General features: G+C 45.4%; 1 protein-coding gene across 2 annotated transcripts in view; it reads right to left on the reverse strand.

Annotated features, from left to right (window-relative positions):
* The window catches only part of PTPRA (protein tyrosine phosphatase receptor type A), a 112487-nt gene that overhangs the window by 65026 nt on the left and 22213 nt on the right, over window positions 1–25248 (reverse strand). For both annotated transcript variants that reach the window (XM_085059485.1, XM_085059487.1), the window contains exon 2: window positions 20459–20592. The gene's annotated coding sequence lies outside the window, so the exon portion shown is untranslated. The remainder of the gene's footprint in view (window positions 1–20458; window positions 20593–25248) is intronic.

The raw sequence follows: 25248 nt of genomic DNA on the forward strand, positions 1-25248 counted from the left end.
TCAAACAAACCCTCAGCAGATGACGATAGTGCAGAGAAAGGCTTTTAACAAAGCTAAACGTGGGCAAAAAAAAAATTAAGCCAGAGCAGCAGAGAGCAAAGGAAAATGGGTTTCACTTCTGTCACTGTCACTGCACCACTTCAAGTGTGTACATGGATGAGATTTACCTCCAAGCTTGACCATCAGGGTCTAAATTCACTGTCAAAGTTTGTGAATAAATTCACTCAATTTTATAGAATCATTGAATCAAAAAGGTTGGAAAAGCTTTTAAGAACATCAAGTCCAACCATTCCCCCAGCACTGCCAAGGCCACCACTAAACCATGTCCCCAAGTGCCACATCCACATGGATCTTAAATTCTTCCAGGGATGGGGATTCCACCACGGCTCTGGGCAGCTGTGCCAGTGCTGGACAACCTTTTCTGTGAAGAAATTTTCCCTAATATACAACCTAAACCTGGACACAAGTTCCCCCACATGACAGGGGTTGTCCCTGCAGTAACTCCAAATAGAGAAGGGATGAACTCACTGCAGAACCAGGCTGTTCTCTGTCGTGGATTGCTCAGCACTTTGCACCAAACAATAACATTGGCTCCGTTGCAGCTTTTGGGCTGGATAAAATTCAGAGTTTTGACAATCCCCCTGCCTCCCAAACATCACTGAAATCCATGGGGACTCAGCAGACATAAGGACCTGGAGAATTGCAGCACAAACCCTCAAGTGCATCAAGTCTGGAAGCATTAAGGGAGTTGTTACAATACAAAGTGGCTACAGGGCAAATTTTTGGAGGTGTAGCCCTGGAGGAGCCACCTCCTGGTCTATTCCACCCAAATTCCCAAATCCAACAAAACATCCAAAACTTGATTTTTTTCCTGCCAGAGCTTTTGAAGTTTCCTTTGGAGGAACACAGTGGACAGCAGGACTAAACCTGCAGGACTCATCACACCAGCAGCAGGATCCTTCCAGCTCTGCATGGGGAGTCCTATCACAGGGATTCTGTAACCTTTGGACATACTGGAGATGGAAAGTGGAGCCAAAAGTCATGGATGAGACCTCCTCATGGATGGAAAAGCTCTGATGGAGCTGTGGTGCCAGATGTTGTGTGCAGCTGTGGAACTTCCCTTTAATCCATCTCGGTTATCTCCTGTAGCCTTCAGGCAACCAAAGAGGTCTCAGTTCCCTCTGGGGGTTTTAGTTTTGTTTCTCCAGTAAAGACTCTACCCCAACAATAAAATAAGACACTTGCTTCTCTGGAAGTCCTCCCACAGCTCTGTATTCTTTGTTTAAAATACAAAATGCTGCTTTAAAAAGTTGGGTGGTTTTTTTCATTTTATTTTAAATTTAAAGCCACACATTTTCAGTTTGGATTAGCTCAGGTCCTTACCCCAAGTGGAAACCAAGTGTCCATTCAGGACTCTGCCTCCCCACACAGACATCCTGTCCTACCTTAGCTACCAGGACTTGTTTGAGATGATTAATTACCCAACCTTTAGAAAAATAAATTAACAGTAAAGGTGCCCCCAAGAACACAGAATCATGGAATCACAGAATGGTTTGGGTTGAAAGAGACCATAAAGACCATCCCAGCTGCCAGAGAGTCCAGGATGGCATCAGAAGGTCCTGCATGTGACAAGTCCACCCTACCAGGAGCAGCAGCTGGAATTTGCCAGGCTACAAGGAGACATCTAAATCTAACTCTTGAGGTACACAGCTGCTCCTCCAAAAATCCTGGATGTTCACAAGTCTGAAGAAAAACAAAGAAATCCATCTGCCATGTCTTAGGGAAGGTACATGCTCCAGGTAAGATGGTATCCTGGGAAAAAGGAGGTTAATTTTCTTTTTCTTTTCCAACTATTGCCCTGCAGCAAGAACAAACCCAAATGGTTTTGCCCTAATTTATGCCTGTTTTCCTTCCTATCCTAAACCTTCTCTATTCAAAGGAAGGTTTTGCTGCAGAAACTTTTACAGATGGTAAAAATAATAATCTGTGAGCATGGAGGGCACTCTACATCCATGTAAACCAACAGCAGAGCTTCCAGCATTTCCAGGACACAGGTTTTGCCACAGCTCCAGCTGGGACTGAGCACACTTGTGTTCCCACAACACCACAACAAACCAAACTGAAGGTGATCTCTTCTCTATCACTCACACCTGAAGCTCTTTTTTTGCCTTCTAATAAACAAGATAATGATTTTTGAGTGAGTTTGCCCCTGATCTGAACAGCTGTTTCTCCAGTGTTGTTGATATTCACAATAAACTGGAATTTCTCTCTCTAGATGCTGTTTATTCTGGTTGAATTTTGTTAGGGAAGTGCCATAAACTGAGAACAAGCAAACAGAATTCAAGTGCCATGATATTATGGCTATCAAATAGTCAGCCTCAAAGAAGAGGAATTTCTGGGATGAATAAAGGTAAAAACTGTGCTCTGAGGGAGATCCTCACTTCCACACAATGGGGAAGCAGGTGGGGAGGAAAGGACCTTCCTGAGCTGTGCAGAAATGTCCTGGATTATCCCAAATGACACACTGCAGCCATAAAACCTTTCCAGGGCAATGAGTGGGTGATGGACACACATTCAAAGCTGTCGTTTTCCATTTAAACAGGAGAGTGAGGGCGGCTTGGAAACCCTGCAAACTCCTAAGGAGTTAAAAGGCAGTTCTGGAGCCTGGCACAATTAACATTCTGGCAGAGTCTATTTAAATTGCAGGGAAAGTTGAGCTTGTCCAACTGGATAGTCAGACTGCAGGTTCCCCCAAATAGGGCTTTGATTCTCCAGCACAACACCCGAAATCCTCTCTGGCTTACATAAAACACATGTGGAATCACGCTCCCTGTTGCACAACACAGCTCTAGGGAGAATTCCAGGTATATAAGTATAAACTGGAGGTCATTGCTCTGCGAGGGCTGAGGAGTTCTCTGGCAGCAGAGAGGAGGACAAGCTGGTCCTGGTGGCAAAGCTGCTTTGAGAGCCACTGAGAGTGGCAGAACCTCCCAAGGAAAGGGCAGAGGGGTTTCACTCAAGCACAGCACTCAGTGACAAAAAATACGAGCAAATATCTGAAAAAAAAAGCCTAAAAGCAAGTAGTTTTTGAGATCCAAACAACCCAACCCAGTAGGATTCTTACTATTTCTGTATCCTTGCATTCCCCAAGCTGCTCTAACACCCCCAATAATCATCACTGCCTTGACATCTATTCCATTCTCAGGCCCACTGCTCTGTCAGCCTGATTTTTAAAATATGCTGCCAGGGTGAAATAAAACCTGACTGCGGTTTTTTCCAGCCTACAAAGGGCAGGTCAGCACAGGGAGGGGAGATCTCCCTGCTGCAAAAGGTGTTATAGAATCACAGAATGATTTGGGATGGAAAGCACCTGAAAGAACATCTAATCCCAATCCCCTGTCAAGGGCAGGGACACCTTCCACTATCCCAGGCTGCTCCAAGCCCTGTCCAGCCTGGCCTTGAACACTTCCAGGGATCCAGGGACAGCCACAGCTTCTCTGGGCAGCCTGTGCCAGGACCTCATAGCAGATAATTTCTATCTAAAATCTTATCTAAATCTCTCATCTTTTATTTAAAAACCATTTCCCCATGTCCTATCAGTATCTGCCTGTTTAAAAGGTTGCTCTCCCTCTTTTCCATAAGTCCCTTTGATGCCTTAAGCAGGTCTCACCTGAAGCAGAGGACTAGGAAACGTTAGGAGAACAAAAAGCAGATTAATTTATTAAAGGCCTTCAGGTACATTAGGGCAGACAGAGCCTACTCCAGAGGCTACACCCAAAATAAATGCTGGGTCATGAGATCTTCACATTTTATAAGTTCTGTCGTATTAGCATACTGGGCCTTAATTCTCCAATTACACCTTCAGGTGATGATGTCAACCATCCCAAGCCTGATCCCCCCAATTCACTGTTACTTAAATATTTGGGGCCCTGAGGCAGCGAAAGTGTCCTTGGATTTCCACTCAGAGGAATTGTTTTGGCTAAAAGGTGCTGGGAACAGAGGTTTTTAGCATTTTATGTGAAGCCTAAAACTACACACCAAAGCTGTAAGTACATGAAGAATAGAAGCTAAAAATTCTTAAAGCATCACCTTTAGGTACTAAAATGCCACATTCCCTGTGCAGACACCATCCATGGAGCTCCCAGGTAATCTGGAGGGATGAAAAACCACCCTGTCCTTTCTCCACAGAGCAAAGCTGAAGTTTAAATCTGGTTTTATTAGACTGAGTCTAGAAAGAATAGATGGGATCCAGGAGCTGTGGATATGGAAATTAACGTGAACTCTGCTGCAGGTCAGAGAATCCCAGAGTAGAACCACAGAATGTCCTGAGTTGGAAGGACCCACAAGGATTATTGAGTCCAACTCCTCCAACAGCCAAAAATGACTGTGCAAAACTGCCTGCACGTGGGCAGCTCTGCACACCCCCAAAGGCAGCAGTGCAGGCAGCACTCCGAGCTGACACAGACACATTTTGGAGCTTTATCCCACGGTTTTGTTCTGAAAGCACTGCTGATTGACAGGGGACAGCTCAATGGACTGGCAGGAAGGCCAGGGGAGGAACGGGCTGAGCACAAGGCTCAGCTTCCCTCCCGACAGCAGAAAGCAGCACACACCAGCCATGGTGCACAAAAGCTTTTGTTTTACATCTCAAAACCAATCCACAGTCACTGCTCTGGGAATGACAACTGCCTGTGCAAGCAGCGGGGCTGAAACCCAAACGGCACAAAAACCCAGACTTTGCGGGGTTTGAGTCCTGAAAAGAGAATTTTAAAAAGACATGAAGGTAAGATCATGGCAGCTCAAAGCAAATCCCAGAAGGAAAAGCCTCCCCTGGATGCTGCTGGAGGTCAAACCCCAGTGAAGTGACATTTAGTGACACTGGATGTGGCACATCCTCACCACCCCGGTGACCTCCCCAACATCAGCAGTGCTTTCACAGAACAACTTGGGTTGTAAGGGACCTTAAAAATCCTCCAGTTCCAACCCCCTGCCATAGGCAGTGACTCTGTTTTGGAGAGGAACAGCCTCCCTGAGCTGGGCTGTGCAGTTTCCAGTAGCAACTGTGCCTAATCCAGCCCCGAGACAAAACTGTCAGTGCTCATTCATACCCACGGCACGTGCTGGGCAGACTCTGGGCATGGCCACAACTACTGCATGGTTTATTTTTTTTTTCTTCCCCAGTTTAAGCTCATTTTTAAAACATTTTTTAAAGAAAACAAGCGTATTTAAATAAGTTTTTTTCACAAATATAAAATTTTAATAGATGAGGTTGGGATTGGGTTCTGTCTAAAGAGTATACAAAAGCATTTCCCTCTGCTCATCGTACAAAATACATTTATTTCAGTGCTTTACTTTCACAGTAGTGGGGAAATTACCAACAAAGAACTTGGTTTAGGGACGAAATTCATGATTTTTTAAAAGGAATTGTAAGAAATTACAGAATTATAAGAAAGAAGAGAAAAATCATGTTGAGAAGGATGAAATCAGCAGTTGCTCTGCCCTGTATTCAGGTCACAAAAAGATGCCTAATTGACAAAATAATGCTGGAATCATGTCACTTATTAGGAACTGACAGCAAAGAATGTAAAGACTGAAGCAAAATTTTAAAAAACCCATATTTTGCTATGAAAGCTTCAGAAGAGGCAAGTTACCACATATGTGGGCTAATGAATGGGATGAAATCTCACTAAATTGCTAATGCATCTTTCTGGTAACTTCTTCAACAAACTTCCATTTCTCATTTTAATTTGAGGTATGTGGTAGGTGCACAAATCCACAGATATTTGTCCCTTTTTCTCTCTGGGCTTATTCAGCTCCCAGCACCAGGTGAGGAAGGGGACTTAGCAGCTTTCCACCATCTCCAAGGACATCAGGGAGAAGGGAAAGCCTGGCTTTCCCAGGGCAGGAGGACATGAGGTGATGGGCAGCAGATGAATTGAGACATTCACAGTGCAGGGAGAAGCTTTTCCACCACGAGGTCAGTCAAGCTAGTTGCCCAGAGGTTGTGCAATCTCCATCCCTGGAGATTTTCAAGACCCAGCTGGATAAAGCCCTGAGCACAATCATGGAATCAAAAAGGTTGGAAAAGTTATCTGAGATCATCAAAGTCCAACCATTCCCCCAGCACTGCCAAGGCCACCACTGACCATGTCCCCAAGTGCCACACCCACACGGCTTTTAAATCCTCCCAGGAATGGTGACTCCACCAGTGCCCTGGGCAGCAGTGCCAGGGCTGGACACCCTTTTCCATGAAGAAATTTTCCCTGATATCCACTCTAAACCCCCCTGGCACAACTTGATGCCATTTGTTCTCCTCCTGTCCCTTGTTCCTGGGAGCACAGCCTGACCCCGCCCGGCTGTCCCCTTCTGTCAGGGAGTTGTGCAGAGCCACAAGATCCCTGCAAACACACAGAAACCTGGACCATGGAATTATTTTATTCTGTATAAAAACGTGTGTACAAAAGAATAGAGGCCCCAACACCTCGTTTGAGAGACAGCCCAGCACCATGATATTAAAAACCACCTAGAAAACAACCTCAAGTCCCTCTTTTCCATGTCACCCCTTCCTGAGTTTCTCTCCACATTCCAACAGTGCCTGCCCTTCGCCTTCCCAGCCAGTCTGGAGAGATGTTATTCTTCTCACAAAAAACAAAAAAGAAAAAAAAAAAAAAAGAAAAAAGAAAAAAAACCCTCTTGATTATTTATGCTGCTCTTTGAACAACACCAGCTATTGTCAGGGAGTGTTTTACAGCTCTGAATGTCACATTGAGAGTCTGGTCATGCCAGGAGAAAAGCCTGCCACTGCCATGTCCAGGCATAAATCCCTTTATTCAAGGCACCCGGAGCCCAGAGCTGGGTAAAACCTAAAAGGAAGCCGGTGGGTGTGACAGCCACATTTTGTACAGTGATATAAAAAGGAACAGGCAAAGCCGCTTGGGGCTTTTTTTGGAGGTAAAAGGTAGAAAAACTACAAGGAGCATTGTGCAGAGCCAGGTGAGGCCGAGCTATGGCTGGATGCTGCTCTGGAGGAACTGCAAGAAGCGTAGGGGAGAGCAGAACTGGAGAGTTTCCCAGCAGGACTCAAGGAGCTTTTGCTGTCGAGAAAACCAAGCTGGCTGGACAAGAAACCCATTTCCTGCCTGATTGTGACTGTGTGAAGGGAAAACAGGGCTCTGGAGGCAAACAAAAACCCAGCCACCTTCAGCTGGGGAGCGCCCCAAAACCATCGAGCCACTACAAGCCTAAAAGGCAAAAAAAAGCAGTGAAAAAACCCAGTCAGGCCCTTTTCCACGGTGTGTTACGTTACAAAGCAAAACTGGACAGGTTGCAATCTTCCTCTGCCGCACCCCAAATGCCAGGTTTCAGGTTACTTCACCCGAGGTACCTGCAGGAATTCGAATTTTCTGCCGAGCTCTTCGAGCCAACCTTTTCTCTGCAGCTCTTCCCAAAGTCCTGCGAAGAAAGCCAGTGTCATTTCCTTCCCCCCTCCCACACCCCCGTGAGCCGACAAGGAAGTTATAACCCATGTGAAATAATAAATATGGCCCTGCAAAAAAAGGGAATGCGGGGAGCAATAGGAAAGGCAGCGTTCCCGTGTTACTCCAAACTACAGGATCCATCCTTCCAGCCTCCCACTCAGGAAATGGCTTTTCAACGCTGGCTAGCAAAGCTCCTCCCAGTTTTTGGCATCACCACCTCTTCTCCCTGCAGAACTCGTTTAGGCACTGAGGGTTTGGGGTTTTTTTCAACCAATTTGTGGGTATTTGTACCGTATCCAGCACCGGCACTCATGGTTTTTCCAGCGGCTGTTGCACATCTCACGGCTCTGTTTACCATCAGCAAACATCCCAGCAGTAATCCTGGATTTATCTCTTTGTCTTCCTGATAACTCCCCCGTGGCTGAGCCCTCAAAGCCCAGAAATCCAGTTTGCCACCCTTCACGAGGAACCTCCAGGCATTTTGGAGAGCTCTATCGTTTATCTCCTCCACAATCTCAATTCACCATGGAAATATTTGGTGAAACCCATCAGCAGCTTTCCTGACACAAGCGCAGAGACTCTATCACTACTTCTGCCCACACAATTTTCTCTAATATCCTAAAAAAAAGGAGACAAACTGTGGGGTTTTTAAAATACAACCCTATGGTGCTCAGCTCTCCTATTCCCCTTATCTTTGAGGTCCCCGTGAATTTTACCAGCAATGGCACCGCGCTGCTGCAAAGATCTCTTGATTTATGCAAAACCTGATCCCTTTCCCACCCTTTTTATGAGCAAAGGGTTTCTCTTTTCCTTTGGATGCAGCCTGGTGATTAACTGCACACTGCCACAAGTTCTGTGCACTGCAGTCCTTTGCTGAATGCTGCCACAAAGCCTTTAGATTTCTGAGGATGAGAAGGATGTTGGGAGTACAGACACCTACAACAAAGAGAGCTACGTGCAAGCATCACCTCCAGACCTTCCTTTTTATGAGACACTGCCTTTTATCCTCAATTTTAAGCAGCAGGAGCAGGGAGAGAGGCTTTGCTGAGGTCACCTGCGAGGCTGGTGGCACAGTGCCATGATGTGCTGTGCTGTATCCATCAGGTACTGCTGTATCCATCAGGTACTGCTGCCTCCTGAGCCACGGGATGGGGAGAAGGGCAGAGAGGCTCTCAACACCAGGAGGGAGGGATTTGCAGCAGGCAGGGAGTGTGGGAAGTGTGCTCAGGGAAGGGCAGGGAGGTACAAAGGACCTGCAGGACTGCCTACAAAGGACCTACAAAGGACTGCCCACCTTTCACACCTGCACAGCTCCTGAGATACAGTTGGGTTATTCCTCATTTCCCAGCACTGCGAGGGAAGGGAGCCTGGGCTGAGCTCAGTAATTCCAGCCAGATCCCAATGACAAGGATTGTAGGGTTGTGCCAAGGCATTGAATCAATGGCATTTTCTGGGCTCCCCAGCAGAAGAAAGGCAAGAAAAGCAGGTCCAGAGGTGGCCACAGAGATGCTCCAAGGGCTGGAGCACCTCTGCTCTGGAGCCAGGCTGGGAGAGCTGGGCATGTTCACCTGAAGAAGACAAGGCTCTGGTGGGACCTTAGAGATCCTTCCAGTGCCTAAAGGAGCTCCAGAAGAGCTGCAGAGGGACTGGGGACGAGGGATGGACTGACATAACAAGGGGAAATGGCTCCCCACTGGCAGAGGGCAGGATTAGATGGGATATTGGGAAGAAATCCTTCCCTCTGAGGGTGGTGAGGCCCTGGCACAGGTTGCCCAGAGAAGCTGTGGCTGCCCCTGGATCCCTGGAAGTGTCCAAGGCCAGGCTGGACAGGGCTTGGAGCAACCCAGGATAGTGGAAGGTGTTTGAAAGGGTTTGGAACTGGATGGTCTTGAAGGTCCTTTCCTACCCAAACAAATTCTCCTCTCCTCCATGAAAGGTGTCCAGAGCAAGCCACAGGCAGCAATAGCCCTTAGGGAAAAGCTCCAGCTTCCTTCCAGGCACTCAGGCTGGAGAAATGAAAAGGCTTTAAAGCAGCTGACAGAGTTGTTAAAAGATGATCCTTTGGTCTTAGTGGTTTGGTGTTTTTAAGCCGTGTGGGATTCAACCCTCCTCAAACAACTCTGGTGACACAGAAATCACAAGAAGCCTGTGCCTCTTTGAGGGACAGTGCACTACTTTTCCTAATCAAAATATTATTATTGAGCTGATAAAATACTGATCAAGAGATAATCTCATTTTCTCCCACTCAATCCTTCCCCATTGCCACTGGGGTTCATGCTGGCATATGTTATTTTCATGCAGGCAGAAGGTAATGATAGGAAAGCAATTACTGGGCAACATTTTCTTAAATATAGTAAAATATTTATGAGCAATCTAATTTTTTTTTCACGCCTGGTTGCTCCATGCACTGAGCCTACAACTCCACCACATCGTGGATGAGATGCCTTTTCACAACAGACTGGAATCCAGACAGCAGAGCCTCCCAAAATCAGCACTGCTGAACAGCATGGTTGGTAACTGTGTCCTTTGGAACACAATCCTATGGGAATCCTGGGATGGTTTGGGTGGGAAGGACCTCAAAGCTCATCCAGTTCCACCCCTGCCATGTTCAGGGACACCTTCCACTATCCCAGGTTGCTCCAAGCTCTGTCCAACCTGGCCTTGGACACTTCTAGGGATGCAGGGGCAGCCACAGCTTCTCTGGGCAACCTCTCTTTCTGCTTTTTTAAGAAATTGATGGATTCAAAACCAACATGAAAGCTATTTTTTTCCAAAATATTTTATCACTAATCCCTGGATGTGCACCTCAAGTTTCTCCCTGCTCTAAAAATACAGTTAAGCAAAACAGAGCAACTATTACACGTGTGGTAAATTTCAGTGTGAACATTTTAGGTTGCTGACTCAAGGTATGTGAATATGGTGACCATAAACATCAGACCATGAGGCTCCTGTCATGGGGACAATTTTGAAAGAGAAACTGAAGTTCAAATCCAGCAGGGGTTTTCAACTTCAGATAGGAGGGTTTCTAGGTAAAAAAAAAGTGTATTCCAAATATTCAGTGTACACAAATGACTTGGGTGAATGCTGCACTAGCCAGGCTCCACAAAGAGATAAAAATTTCATTCTTATCCTTAGAATCAGAGAACCATCAAGGTTTGAAAAAACCTCCAAGATAATTGAGTCCACTGTTCCCCCAGCAGTACCACATCCACAGGGCTTTTAAATCCCCAGGCTGGACAACCCTTTCCATGAAGGAATTTTCCTAATATCCAATCTATCCCCTTCCTTGAGCTGCTGCCTCTTACGTGTCCCTTTGAGAAGCTTTTTCAACCCAACTCTCCCCACAAGCCTCATAAAAGGATTTCACTGCAACAAATGCCACTGCAAAGAACAAGAATGACTTAAAAATCCAAATAAACCTCTTTTTTTTCTTTTGCCATGTAATTGCAAATAACAAACATATCTGTGGTTTACAGAGGAGGCAATAAATTAAAGCTACAGTCACAAATCAGACCAGAAAAAGATACTTAAGTCATTCAATCCACCACCCCGGGATGGCTGCAGCCCCATGGGATTCTGCTCAGTTTTGTGAAAGAATTGAGTCCTGAATAGAGGAAGTATGACATGAAGAGCTCTCTCAGAAATGGGGTTTTTTTATTCTTATAAAATGAAGCCAGCCCTTTGGTGCTTCCTGAGCACAGCCTCGTCGGTCTGGCTGGAGAAAAGCAAATATCTTTGGCAAATAAGCTTTTCATGTGTGAGCAGAGCACATGATAAATAAAAAGGAAGTTTGATCCCCGGCAGAATGGTTGTGTGTGTTTCTCCTGTAACCACCCCATGATGGCTGTGACATTTCAGTTTCTAGAAAAAGAAACAGGCATTTAATATCTTTTTTTGAATTATAGAATGGTTTGAGTTGGAAAGGACCTTAAAGATCATCCAGTTCCACCTCCTGCCACGGGCAGGGACACCTTCCACTATCCCAGGGTGCTCCAAGCCCTGTACAACCTGGCCTGGAACACTTTTTAACATTGAATTTGAGCAAAAAAGATGCATTTCAAACCATTACAAAGCTGCGGAGCCCAAAATTTTAACTTCCTCACCAATTTTGCTTCTTTCACTAGCCACTGAAGAATCAAAAAAAAAAAAGCCAATCTATTTTTTCATTTTTCATTGAGCTGTACCCCTCAACCAACACTCAGAATGCAAGAGGTGCCTATTTCCATAGCTTCGGTGAGCAGAAGTATTTTAGGAATGGTCACTAAACAAAACAAGTTGAGGGTTTTGAGGGTTTGGGTGTTGTGGTGGTTTGGGTTTTTAATTTCTGGGTTTTTTAATATTTTGAGGACAAGAGGAAATGACCTCAAATTGCAACAGGGGAGGTTTAGATTGGATATGAGGGAAAATTTATCCATGGAAAGGATAAATACCCAGGGCAGTGATGGATTCAGCACTCTTGAAGGAATTTAAAAGCCAATTGGATGTGGCACTTGGGGACATGGGTTAGTGGTGGCCTTGGCAGTGCTGGGTTAAGGGCTGGATTCAATGATCTTAAAGGCAATTTCCAACCCAAACAATTATATAATTCTGTAATTCTGTGAAGGAAAAAAGCCCTGTAACCACAAAGCCATGAACTCTGCACTAGTTTCCACTGCATTTCCAGAATACATGTCCAAAAAGACACATTTTGGCTGAATTAAAGACATTGTGCCAGAGGTGAGCTTGAACACAGTGAGTATTCCTGTCCCTCAGCTGAAGCCCAGCTGGATGTGAATCTACACAGCCAGGTCTGGTTTCAGAGCAAGTCCATCCATCAGGATTCTCAGGACTTTCCAACTTGGCACAGCGAGGAGAAAACCCCAAAACCTGACAGAATGAGTGTTCAGTGGGTGATCTGGGCTGTAGCTGCAGCCATCTCCCCACACCACAGATGTGACAGCACCACAACAAATGAACAATCCTCCTTACTCACTCCAAACCCAAGGACAGCACTCAGAGCCTAAATTAGGAACACGAAAACCATTAACATGACCAATTAACCTCCGCCCCACCCTCCCTGCACCACATAAAAGCCGAGGTAACAATCCCCAAGATAACATTGTGTGTCAGAAATATCACACACGCTTGTTTCCTGACCCGGGAAAGCTGCTATAATTGTAGTGCATTGTGCTCCTGGAGGATTTCGAGTTGGAAGTTGGTTGCCAACAGTCCTGGTTTGCTGGAATTTCCAATCAGGCTCCTAAAACTTTTTAGATTCCCAATCAACACCAAGGTGCTGTTCTGAGCTCTGCACTGTTCAGCAGGAATGTCACTTTCTTGGTGGGAATAAGTCAAGATCATCCCAGGGATATAAAAACTGGATGTGGAGAAGACAAGCCAATCGAACAGAATTTGTGTGTTTGGGATTTTGGATGCACATTTCATTGCTAAGAGAACCTAAACCAAAACCATCTGCACGCTTGGAGGCCCTCCAGCCCAGTCAAGAGGACAGATATTTAGGAGACCATCTCATTTTAACGAATTTCTTCATGGAAAAGGTTGTTAAGCATTGTAGGGGGCTGACCAGGAAGGTGGTGGAGTCTCCATCCCTGAAGATGTCCAAGGAATGTCTGGATGTGGCACTCAGTGCTCTGGGCTGGTGACAAGGTGGGGATCAGTCACAGGTTGCCCTTGATGACCTTGGAGATCTTTTCCAACCAAATGATTCTGTGATTTTGAATTAATTTAGCTAGTACATCACACGTAATTCAGAGGTTTGGATCTCCAACCTGGCCAGCCTCCAGGGAAATCCCTCAAACTAGGGAAATCACCACACCCTGGTGCACAGGCCCTCAGTCCATGGCATCCTCCCCTCTGGGTGGAACCAACCTTGCAAGCAGAATTCTCCCATGTAATTCCCCATCTCTTTCCAGAGAACTTAAACTGCCCAGGTGACAAATTTGAGGAGCATATAGGACGCCTCTCTTCCAGAAAACCCCAAAGGATGTAGCACCTAACAAACCCATGGAATTTTGAAGTCCTGTCTTTACAAAGAGATTTATCTCAATGAAGCCTTCTCCTGTCAGCATTTCCAGCTACCAGCAATACCACCTTTTAGCTCTAGGGGTTTTTCTACCAAGCCCAGCCAACATTAAATGCGACACTTTCATTCATTTTGGTACTTTCTAATAAAAATGAACAGATATCAGTGACCCAAATAGACAGTGCTGGAGAAGGGTTTCTGCAAAATGAAAATACCAATATTTTTGCTGTGCCCAGTGATACCAAAAGCTGTTGGCACCCTAATTTTATCCTTGTGGTGACCTGTGGGCTTAGGCCTCTCCTCAGTTTCATCCTCCTTTTCTCCCCCTGAAAAACAACGATTTCCACTTCAATCCCTCCTCTTTCCTCACTTAAGATCTGTAAATTATCTACAGGATTTCATTTTGGGGCTATTTTTTTGAAAGTTGGGCTTTTTTCCCCTGCTGCTGCCATGTGGGTTGTTTGCCGAGGACCCCAAAAGGCTTATGTTGAGAGGAAATGCAGCCTCCCAGGAATTTTTCAAGGGTGAAGCTCAACACCAGCCAAGCCCTGAACAATAAATTCCTCCCTCATTAGTATGCTGAGCCACATTAGTTCTGCTGCTCACAGAGCCAAAGCATCAAAGTGGGGCTGAATCTTCAATTTCACAGTTTGCAACGTGATGCATCAGATACTCCCAGGGCTCTGGGCACGGATGGGATTCACAAAGAGTTTGAGATGTGTGAGGTGCTGCTGCTAAATCTGCTAATGCCTGTGAAAGAGGCAGCACGTGCCTCTGAGAGAAGGGGGGTGAAGTCATCCTACATAAAATTGGGGTCAACGCAGCAGAAGGGCAAAGTGACTGCCCAGCTTCACACTTGAGGTTTTGGTAATGCCATGACCTCAACAGAGGAGTTGGCATCATCCTATAAATCAAACATGGATTACCTAAGGAACAATTTTATACTGCAGACTTTGCAACGAGTCTGGGAAGTCTCATGGTCTCTCCACTCAACCCCCCCGCTACTCGCTTCACAGAATTTGCAAGATTTGAAGATTTTGAAGTTTTTCAAACATGGATAGAATTGCTCAGAGGTTCTGAAGGTTATTTGGGATGGAAGGACCAATAAACACAGACTGTCCTGTTACTGCCCTGCTGTCTTTAGGAAATGAGGTTAAAGAACACAGCACTTTACTCATCATTGTATGAAAACTATGAATGACACTGTCATTGCTACAGGTGCACCTGTACTCATCAAATATCAGCATTTCAGCTGATTTTTGCACTGAGAACTCCTTGTTCCTATTGAAAACAGCATTCCCCAAAGAAGACTACATCATCCCTGATGATCAGAGTGGAGTAAGACCAACCAAGGCCAGGGAATGCTTCCTTGTGTTCAAAATTCAAGCAAAAAGGTGTCAGAGATAGCAAAAGACTCCCAGATACTCCAACTGGCAGCAGGATTCCTCAATGCATGTGTAGCATTATGGCTTTAGAGGCTTTGGAGGCATTGCACAGATTAATCACACAAAGCAATGATCTCACAAGTGAAGTGTTGAGCTGGAATTAAAGAGATTAATGCTCAGGTCCCAGCTCTCGAAGTTCTCACCCTTGGGGAAGTCATATCAACTCCTGCATCTCACCTCCCCTTTCCACAAAACCTCCTTTGAATTACTGATTGCAGAACCTGAGTGAAGATGCCAGAGGGGAAGACCATTCCAAAGGTTTTTTTTTTTTAAATTATTATTTTTTCCGTAATACCTGCTGTGAGGTGCTGTCTTGTTTAATTCATGATTCTTTGAAGAAAGATTGGCCATCTTAAGGGAGTAAAAATAAGTCTGTGTTATCTTTTCTATAACTTCATGTGTTTCTACTACCGGTGAAGTCCAGCCCTGAACAAACACTCACACAGACCTGCCAAAAACTCTGCAATTTCAGGTAAATAATGACTTTCATGGGACGGGGTTACACTGTGTTTGGAGACCTGAAGGCTAGGTCAAGCAAAATTCTGAAGTCAGTGGAGCATTTTTTGACCTAAATTCCCACAGGAACAGAAGGGAACAGCAAGAAATACTGTCCTGTACAGCTTTGTGCATTTTGTGACTCACACTGCTGAATTCCTCAAGACTTTGGTTCTTCTGGAGTTTAAAGTTAGGCTCTTTAATTTCCCAAGCTCACATCATAGAAAACAAGACATTTAACTGTCATGATGGATTTCTACACCTGTTACTCCACACCAGCTCACCTGCAACCCCCTGAACATCCAACCTCTGGCATTTCTTTGGTACATCCCAATTCCTCTATAAACCAAAGAGACAACCAAGATTTCTTGGAATGTGGCTTTTTCCCACCGCCCAAAAGACAAAATGCAGGCCACGTTTTGGTGAGGATGAGAAGAAATGGGAAAATATGTGAGTGGAAAAAGAACAACAAAGTTCAGTCATACACAAAACTATTTTTTTAAAAAATCTAAACTCAAAAATTCTATGAAGAATTTGCCGTGAGACAATAACTGACTTGGCGGTGACTGTGCCATGCACAGCCCAACAGCCAGAGGTGACAGTCACAACTGAGACATCTCCAACCACAGCAACCAAACCTTCCTGGCCACACTCTGCCTGAAATTGCACTGGGAGGCCTCAGAAATCCCACAGGATTCCAACCAATCTGCAGTTGCCTTGAAAGCGTAATTAACTGCAATTGCTTTTTTGATTTTATCTCCATTTTCTCAGGTTCTGGGCAATTTGGGAAAGCTCTCTGTGTACCTACAGGTGAGAATGCACACCAGTGCATGCACCTACTTGTCTGGAGCTACCAGCTTCCCAGTGGATTTGCTTTTCTCAGGGCCTCCTCGGAGAATGAAACTTAGGGAAGAAGCCTATCCTTTGGGAAATTCTCCTCCTTAGCCTGTGCAGTCACTGATAAAAAGATTTCTGTTCCTGCTGGCGATATGAGCTCGAATCAAGGGAGTGTTCAAGCTCAGCTTGGCTCCACTAGGCTCAGCTTCCCACAAGGTTTTCTGACAAATTGCTCTCACAGGGATTTTTAAAAAAAAGATGCTGACCTGGCCCTTGCAGTAAGAAGGATTTTCCTTCCTTCTCCACATGAATTTTATAGTTTCCCAAAAAAATAGAAAGAAGGGATTCAGAGAAAGCAATGTGGAATTTAAAAAAGGGGAACATTTGACCTGGGTTAAGGAGTAATTGACACTCCAGGCTACAGCTCCAGCCATTTCTGAAGAATCACAGAATCAGGGAATGGTTTCAGGGAATCCCCAGGCTGGATGGGGCATGGAGCAACCTGATCTAGGGAGGAGGTCCCTGTGTTGGAAGCAGATGATCTTTAAGGTCCCTTCCAACCCAAGCTATTATTCCATGATTCTATGAAGATTTTTGCCCCTGCAGGAAAGGTTCAGCACTAGCTTCATTCAAAAATACAGACTGGGCATAGCCAACGGGTTGGAGAATTCCATTCAAAAAATTACAGAGCTGTTTCAATCTCCAAAAACTTCCCTATTCAAGTGGAAAATTCAGCTTTGCTACAAAGTCAGCTGGAAGTTTCTGAGCCAGCCCAGGCAGGGGTTCACCCGAACACCCCAAGGAGAAAGGCCAAGAATGAGGCATCTGAACACAGCCCTGCCAAAACCTCCCTGGTTTTATCATCCAGAGTTCAAATCCAGACCTCCTGTCCTGCTGTTCACATTGCACATGGAAAGGTTTCCAAGAAATGTTCCTTGGCAGCAATCCCGAAAAACCCAGCTTCCGACCCGCTGCTGGGAGCAGAGGTGGCTTCTCTGTGGATTTTGAAAGCTGAATTTCCCAAGAAATCCCAACGTTTTTGAACAAGGTCCTTGATTTATCTAAACAAAACTATTTTTGCAAGCCTAAGGCAGGTCTGATGGTCTATGGACCTGGGATCCTGCCCACATTCCCATTTCAAGGTTTGCATGGCATCAAGGATGCTTCCACCTTACCCTTCCTATAAACCTGCTGGAATCATGAAAATAATTATGGTGGAAAAAAATAGGTGAACGTAGATTTTAGAAGGAATTTGTCAGCTATGAGGGTGGGGAGGCCCTGGCACAGGGTGCCCAGAGAAGCTGTGGCTACCCCTGGATCCCTGGAAGTGTCCAAGGCCAGGTTGGACAGGGCTTGGAGCAACCTGGGACAGTGGGAGGTGTCCCAGCCCATGGCAGGGCGTTGGAATGAAATGGTCTTAAAGGTCCTTTCCAATCCAAAACATTCTACAATTCCATGTCCCTGCTCATGGGACCTGGCCCTTGGAGTGAGACAGCGATTTTTGCAGGAGAATGAAATGACCTTTAATGCTCCCTTCCAACCCAAATATTCTACAATTCCCACTCTGGGACAGATGGCAGGTTTGGTCGTGGGTCTGTTCCTACCTCCCACCCTCTTTCCCCACCTTCAGTAATGAGTTTTGATCTGAGACCACCGTGACCTCCACTCAGAGGTGCCACCAGACCTGGGAGCACTATGATGTCTGGGATCCCAAGGTTTCCAGTCACACAGGCAGAACCTTTTAGGATACAATCAACATTTCAGACCTACACTTTGAAGCCTTCTCACCTTGTGCTTTGGAAACACAGGCTCCCTGGTCTGCCAGGACTGCTACTGTGCAGTCTGTGCTATGTCTGAGCTGGAATAAATGTGTGACATTGCTGAAATGGCTGACAAAAAGAGGACAGTAACTTGTGACAAGTGAATGTGACCCGTGCAAACAAAGCCCAGAAATCTAGCGATACATCTGAGTGGGCAGCTTTGTATGGGCTTCATGCACCAGTTTTCCCCCACATAATCTGAATGTGAATGCTCTGGCCCTGTGACACCAACCAGGAAGTGATGGATAATGAAACACAAGCAGAAAAGGGTGCACAAGCGCTTCCAGCTCCCATTGGCTGTTTCATAACCCGTTTCAGAGAGTGAAAAAGCACTCAGCCCAAAATATCTTTCCAGTAGCCCACAGGAGTCAAGAGGCTTCTGGTACAATGGACACTCCAGTTCTGAATCCCACCTAGAATCCCACACTCCCTGAGGCAGCTGAACAAGCCCCATGACCTCAGCTGTGGACCTTGTTGTCTTATTCCAAAATGACTTTGTTGAAGAAGCTGCTGTTTTTATCCAAATTTAAATCTGATTTTGCTGCACAAGGAAGGTGCTGAGGGACTATTTCACTCCAGTCAGAGTCACATCCACATCTGCCCTTATCATGCAAAACAAACCATCACACACAAGCAGTTTTGTTGGGACCATTTCACCTGATCAGTCACAGCACTGGCCATGGTGATCAGCCCATGGCCACTCTTCTTCACGTGGGCTCAGCCACATCCTGCCAATCCCAGCAGCTTCAGGATTCCAGCTGGCCACTGAATTCCAACACCAAACAGCTCAAGAAGCCCTGACAGGTACATCCAAGCTCTTGCTTCTCTAAAAAATCCTTTTTTTACACAAGCAAAAACTGAAAAATAAATGGAGTTTAAGTTATTAATGCTTACGCTGAGCATCATACATGAGTTCCTTCTGAGACTTCAGTCTCGTTGAACTTATTGCTTAATGGGATCAGATATGGAGAAAGCAGGTACCAAAGAGAAAGTCTTTCTCCTAGGACAGTTGGTCACTTCTCAGTAAATTGTAATCATAGAATACCCTGAGTTGGAAGGGAACCACAAGAATCATCCAAGTCCAACTCCTGGTCCTGCACAGGGCAACCCTAATTACTGGGATTTATTCAGCTGTTGACCTCAACAGGAGTTTTCCCTAAATCAAAAAGGGAGCAAAAAAAAAAAAGACTTAAAAACACATGTAGAAAAAAAAAAAAGAAATTCAGTGAAGCACAGAGAGGAACACACACAAACAGATCTGAAACTCATTGCTAAGTATCACACAGATTCCAAGGGAAGGATTTAGTCAACCCCAAAAGTTAGGATTGGCTTCAGTTTGGCACCGAGGTACCACAGTAGATTTGCAATGAGTTCAAAGAATTTTTATATGAAACCATAAATTGGTCATGTTTGTGAAGCAGGCAGTGTCGGCAGGACCCTGTGTGGAAGCTTTAAGGAAATATCAAACCACAAATACAAACTACTTCTCCAGACAGGGTGAACCTGTGAAAGCCACAGCAACAAGAAATGCTTTAGGGAAAGACCTTGTTTATACAAATCCCCAAGTTTCACAAGCACATCTCCGTTTGCTGCTCCAGCAGCACCATCCCTGCACTGAACCCACTTGGGTTGGAATGAGTCCTTTGAAACACCCAACGAGAAATCTTACAGTAGGGGTTTTATTTTTAATTTTTAAAAGCATTCCTCAATCTTTTCCACAAGTCAGACCACGGGAAGAACTTCCACCAGAAAAACTTCCCACAAGCTCCCTGATGGATGGTGGGTTTTAATTCACCAACATCCTCAGTAACTCCTTCTTACTCTGTAACTTTCCTTCTTAGTCCACGACCTTACTTTCCTCAAAAAGACTCTGGGCTTTTTTTTTTCCCCTCCTTAATAAATCACTCATGCAAGGATTCCATGCCCATCTGCACTGAGATAACAACTGAGATAACTGAGTACATTTCAGTCTAATACTAATTCAAAATATTTTACTCTAATATTGGTTTGTCTAGCCAAGAAAAAGAAACCTTAAGTTCTCTTGAAAACAGTGCACATATTGATGCTCAAACTCTATATAGCTCACAGTAAAACCCAAAAGTTTCAAAAATTAAACGTTCTTTCAAGTAAATGAAGAGAAAACACTGGACTTATCCAAGCTTGCACCAAAACAAAGCCAACACCCCCTGGTCTAAGAAGACCACACTCATTGGCATTGAACAAGGGAATGATGCAGCACAGGTTTCTCCATGTAAGACCGAGAGATTTGAATCCATGAGGAAGCTGTACACCCTGGAACCTCCAAAGGCTACATCAGCACCTGCTCCACACCCCAAACACACATCCATGTCTCTACTGTACCTTGCAAGGGACGTTCATTCACCTCTTCGCCTCCTCAACGCGACGGCCAAAGCTTTTCCAATGAATACCAAACCAGGAGGATGGGGAACACACAATCAATCCTTACTAAGGCTGATGATTATTCTCGATGCGCCCTGGAAGAGAGGAACACCCCGTGAATGGCTTGTGTTATTCCACATGGATCAGCCAGATCTGTCTTTACTGCCCCAACTGCTTGGGTTGAGTTGTGGATGACTGGGATTGTCCCATTAAAATGAGATTGTCCTAGCCACTAATGTAGTCCCCATATAGAATAAGTTTATCCAAGTATTCCAAGCGCAGCTGGAGGAACATCAGCCTGAAAAAGGCATGAAGATGGCTGAGAAGAAGTCTGAAGACCGCAGCTCAAGTTTTGGGGAATAACCCAAGTTTACACGGGCTGTTAACACACCAGGAGCTAATGAACAACAAAAAAATTAGTCTTAAATTGTTCTGTTCTGCAGAGAGGACAAGAAGGAAAACACATCACTTGGCTTGAAGCTGGAAAGACCTCATTTGTGCCAGATTTTACAATCAAATCCAGAATGTTGCCTTAAAAACTCCCTTACTTTTTTTGGCGGGGGGAGCCAGGTACTTGTCAGGCCAGCCAGCATCAGTGGGAAAAGAGGACAAACACCTGGACAGCACAAACCTTTCTGGAGGCCTGGAACAGGGCAAGGTGCCTTCAAAGGCTCCTCTGCTCATGAAAACATCCCCAAGGTGGAATTAGGCATGTATCAGTTAGAGCATCTACAGGAGTGAGTGACTCCTCTGGAGCTGTGGGTATGTTGGCAAGGAGGAGAGGAAAACAATATTCCATCAAGCTGGGGGAGAGACAAGTGAATTATTCCCTTGGCAACCAGCTTCACAGGACCTGGTTCTCTCCTCAGTTATTCAGTGGTATATATTTGGCTCCCCAGTTACTTTCTGTGGGACTCCTCCAGTTTTAGATCTCATTTTCAACTCAAGTTGGCCACATCCTCCACGTGCTGTGCAATGCACGAACAGGCAAGATGCATTTTTTTCAGGTAAGGTGAGTCCAAGCCAACTGAAACCACCTGTACTGTGGGAACATCTGGCAAAATTAGATATCCTCCTCAATGGAGCAAGGGAAAAGCTGATGCTCTTTGTTCTAATGCTTTATTAGAGCTTTAAATCCTCACAGAGTGAGCACTCAAACCACCCACCCACCCACAGCAAAGGCAGCAGCAGAACCAATGTCTGAGAGGTCCAAGAGCAGCTCCCAGGAATCCCTTAAACATCTGGGTGTAGGTGGTTGGGACTGCCAGGCTGGAGAGCATCACTGAAAAAAACAATATCCCCACATTCAACATCCCTGGAATTGTCCAAGGCCAGGTTGGATGGGGATTGGAGCAACCTGTGGAAGATGTTCCTGTCTTGGAACTAAATGGTCTTGAAGATCCCTTCCAACCCAAACCATTCCGTGTTTCTATGGATTTATTTTAAGCTGTAGGAAGGAGATACATTCTGCAGGCACAGGGAAGAAGCTGCAGAGCATCTTCTCCCCCGTGGTGCAGCAGTGCTGCCTGGACACCCACTCCACCACTTTGCATTCCCCAACAAATAACCCAGGCTGCTCACGGCAGTGTGGATTCCCAATCCGGCTCTGCAGCAAAACAGGCTCCCTCTAATTATCCCTCAGCCTGACGACATCTGAATGGTGGAACAGGAACACGGCAGAGACACAAAATGAGAGAGTGTGAAAACAAGCCTGTCTCCTTTCTCCCTTCACACCGCAGGTCCCGAGTGCACGAGGACTCATTCCTGCCTGAGTCATTCCCAGCAATGCTTCACAGCCCGGCACCAACCACAGAGAATTCCCACGCAGGAGACTTTTTTGGCAAAATTATTTAAAAATGAGAGGACAGCGAGAGCGACTCTGGGACTGGAAGGAGCAACAGTGTGATGGGAAGGATCAGTTGTGTCTATGGAGCCTTATTAGAAGTAATTTATATGCAAGTGAAACAAATATTCCCCCACACTTTTCCAGGAAAAAGCCAAATTCCATACTGATTTACACGCTTTCCAATCTCATTGACTTCAGAAGGATTGCCTGCGGTAGGAATCACCAGGCTGTGGCCTCCCAGCAATAGAGTAATCCCTTCATATTCCCCCTTTCAAAAGCCCCATCATCCGACCAGGTGCTGCAGCTCAGACCCCATGAGCTGAGCTCCAGCCCTGCGGCGACACTTCTCCTCTCCCTCCAAAAGCCTGGGAAGGGGGAGAAAGGGAAATAAAAGTCTGATGATGGAAATGCCTCGTGGAGCGTGCCTGAGCTGGGGGAGAGAGGCCTGAGCCCTCCTTCCACCTAATTAAATCCAGATCCAAAAGCTGTGCTGATCCGAGGGCATTAAGTATTTTTGTTAGGAAGGGCAGGGATGAATTAACTCCTAACTCTGGCCCTAATCTTTTTCTCATTGTTGTTTAAATTCTCCCACTTCCTAAGATTTCAGCGTTTCCTTGTGATAAAGAGGAGCTCTGGCCTGCCAGCTCATCTGCCCCTTCTCTCTGAGGCATCTGGGCAGATTCTTCCCCCAACCAAGCTCTTAAAAATCACAGGACCTGCTTCTCCATTTACAAACATCGGTGCAAAAGGCAACTGCTGACCCCACTCTTTCATCACCAGCTGTTATTTACAGCACCACCAGCACACTGGAGAGATGATAATAAATGTTTAATGGTCCAGTAAACACCAAGGGCTTTATCTCCAGCCCATTTTCAAGCCTGATCAAATATAATAATCCTTTGTATGTCGGTCTGTCACTTCCCTGGCTTCCTGTGGGATGGGAGAAGATGGACAGGGCTGTTCCATATTCAGATGTGATGAATACAGAGAAAAGGGGGTTAGTTAGAGGGACACAAATGTTTTGCCAGCTTTCACATAAATTCTTTGCTCCCAGAAGGTCAGGACTATAGACCAACCTATTGGACCTCAACTTCTATATAATACAGAAATGCAGGCAGCATCTGCCTCTAGGATTCAATGCAGCAGTTATAAATAACAGGAATATTACACAGAGGAAGTGGGGAATATGTGGAGGAAGTTGAGAGAAGAATCATTCACTTACAGACTGGGCAGCTAAACCACTTCCTCAGATCTGAAATGGAAGATCTATTCCTCCTCCAATTATAGCTGTGGGTCCATTACTCAATATTCCCTCCCCGTGCAAGTCTTAGTTATCTCATAGAGCCTCATCTCTCCCAGATGACACTGTAAACGAGTCATTTGACACATTAAAGTGAAGCAGTTAGGGTTTTATTATGCTATTACACATCACTGTGACAAGCTCCCCTAAAGACCTGATGCTAAATCACAGTCCAATTCTGGTTTGGGAAACTGGTCCTAAATCATAGCCCAATTCTGGTTTGGGAAACTGGTCCTAAATCACAGCCCAATTCTGGTTTGGGAAACTGGTCCTAAATCACAGCCCAATTCTGGTTTTGGAAACTCACACAACCTGGAGATAAATACATGAGAAAAAGCCTCAAGGACTCTGCAGGTGAGACCTTTCCCATGTGGGGCTGCATCTATTCAACACACAGGCTCCAGGAGCCAGATCTGTTCCATAGTTTTCCAGAACATCTTCAAGGTTTGATTTCTCTTTTTCAGCCTCCAAAAGAGTTCCAGAATCAAGTCCTGGTAGTGGTGAGGTCTTCTGATACAGCCAAAGCCACCTGATTCTACCACCACCACCACTTCTTGGCTCAGGTGATGGGAGACACCTGCTTCCCAGTTTGATCTGGTCAAACTGGAGGGTCTTCTAAGGCTGATCCATGCAGAAGAGGAGGGATCAGGGCAGGATTATGTAAACTAAGGCTCGAGGCCAAAATAAAGGAGCCTGGAGGCAGGGCTGTCCTCAGGGCGTAGCTCAGCTCTGCCTCCACTCACCGACCCCTTCCGTCCCTCCCTCCCTCCCTCCACGGGACATTTTCACTCAGTGTGGCCAGGACACTCTTGCAGAGGGTGTTTGAAACTCAGAGACCTGCCAAAAACGTCAAATTAGAGCCCAGTGAGAGCTCATCATAAATGCACCCCAGTGAACCGCAGCCCTGCTCAGCTGCCTTTTTGGGTGAACCCAAAAATCGGTAAAGCAAAGACCTCCCAGCAATTACACCCAAAAGGTTTCCTGTCTCTGCACGAATCTTTGTTTGCTTTGGGTTTTAGTGGTAGATGGGAGCACAGACTACAACTTGTGGCAGATAGGTTATTGCTGCTAAAGCAAAGAGCCTTTTTCCTTCCCTCCCTGAACAGATAAAGCACTAAAAATGCTGCTCTGAAACAGCTTGGTCCTGCATTCACAGATGGCAGCAAAAATTAGCATTATTTATCAGTGGCTTTAGTCACTTTTTGAAAGAAAAACAGATAAAGGGAAACATTCACCTGAATTAGGGCTCCTTACTCTTTCTTTTGCAGCTAATATTTCAAAATGCAGCAGGGAAAGAGCGTTTTGCAGAGCTTTAGGAAACAATACTTTAAAAAAAAATACATTTATCCAAGAAGGAGAATGAAAACAAGCAGAACAATAAGAGTCACGGAAGTTTGCTCTGAGGAGACAGCTGGGAAGGTGAAAGGAGGAAGCAAGCAAAGAAAACACACAGCATAAAGACAGAAATTAATCCAAAACAGCAGGAGAAGAATTATTAAGCCATTTTACATTCTTAGAGCAAAGGAGATGTGATCATACAGTGCTGTTCGATGCCAAATGTAGCTGCATTTGTGCATAAGTCACACCCCTGCAGAGGGCTCAGCC

This window comes from Lichenostomus cassidix, chromosome 4 (assembly GCF_008360975.1).
Source record: "Lichenostomus cassidix isolate B80296 chromosome 4, HeHo_3.0, whole genome shotgun sequence".
NCBI classification, from domain to species: domain Eukaryota; kingdom Metazoa; phylum Chordata; class Aves; order Passeriformes; family Meliphagidae; genus Lichenostomus; species Lichenostomus cassidix.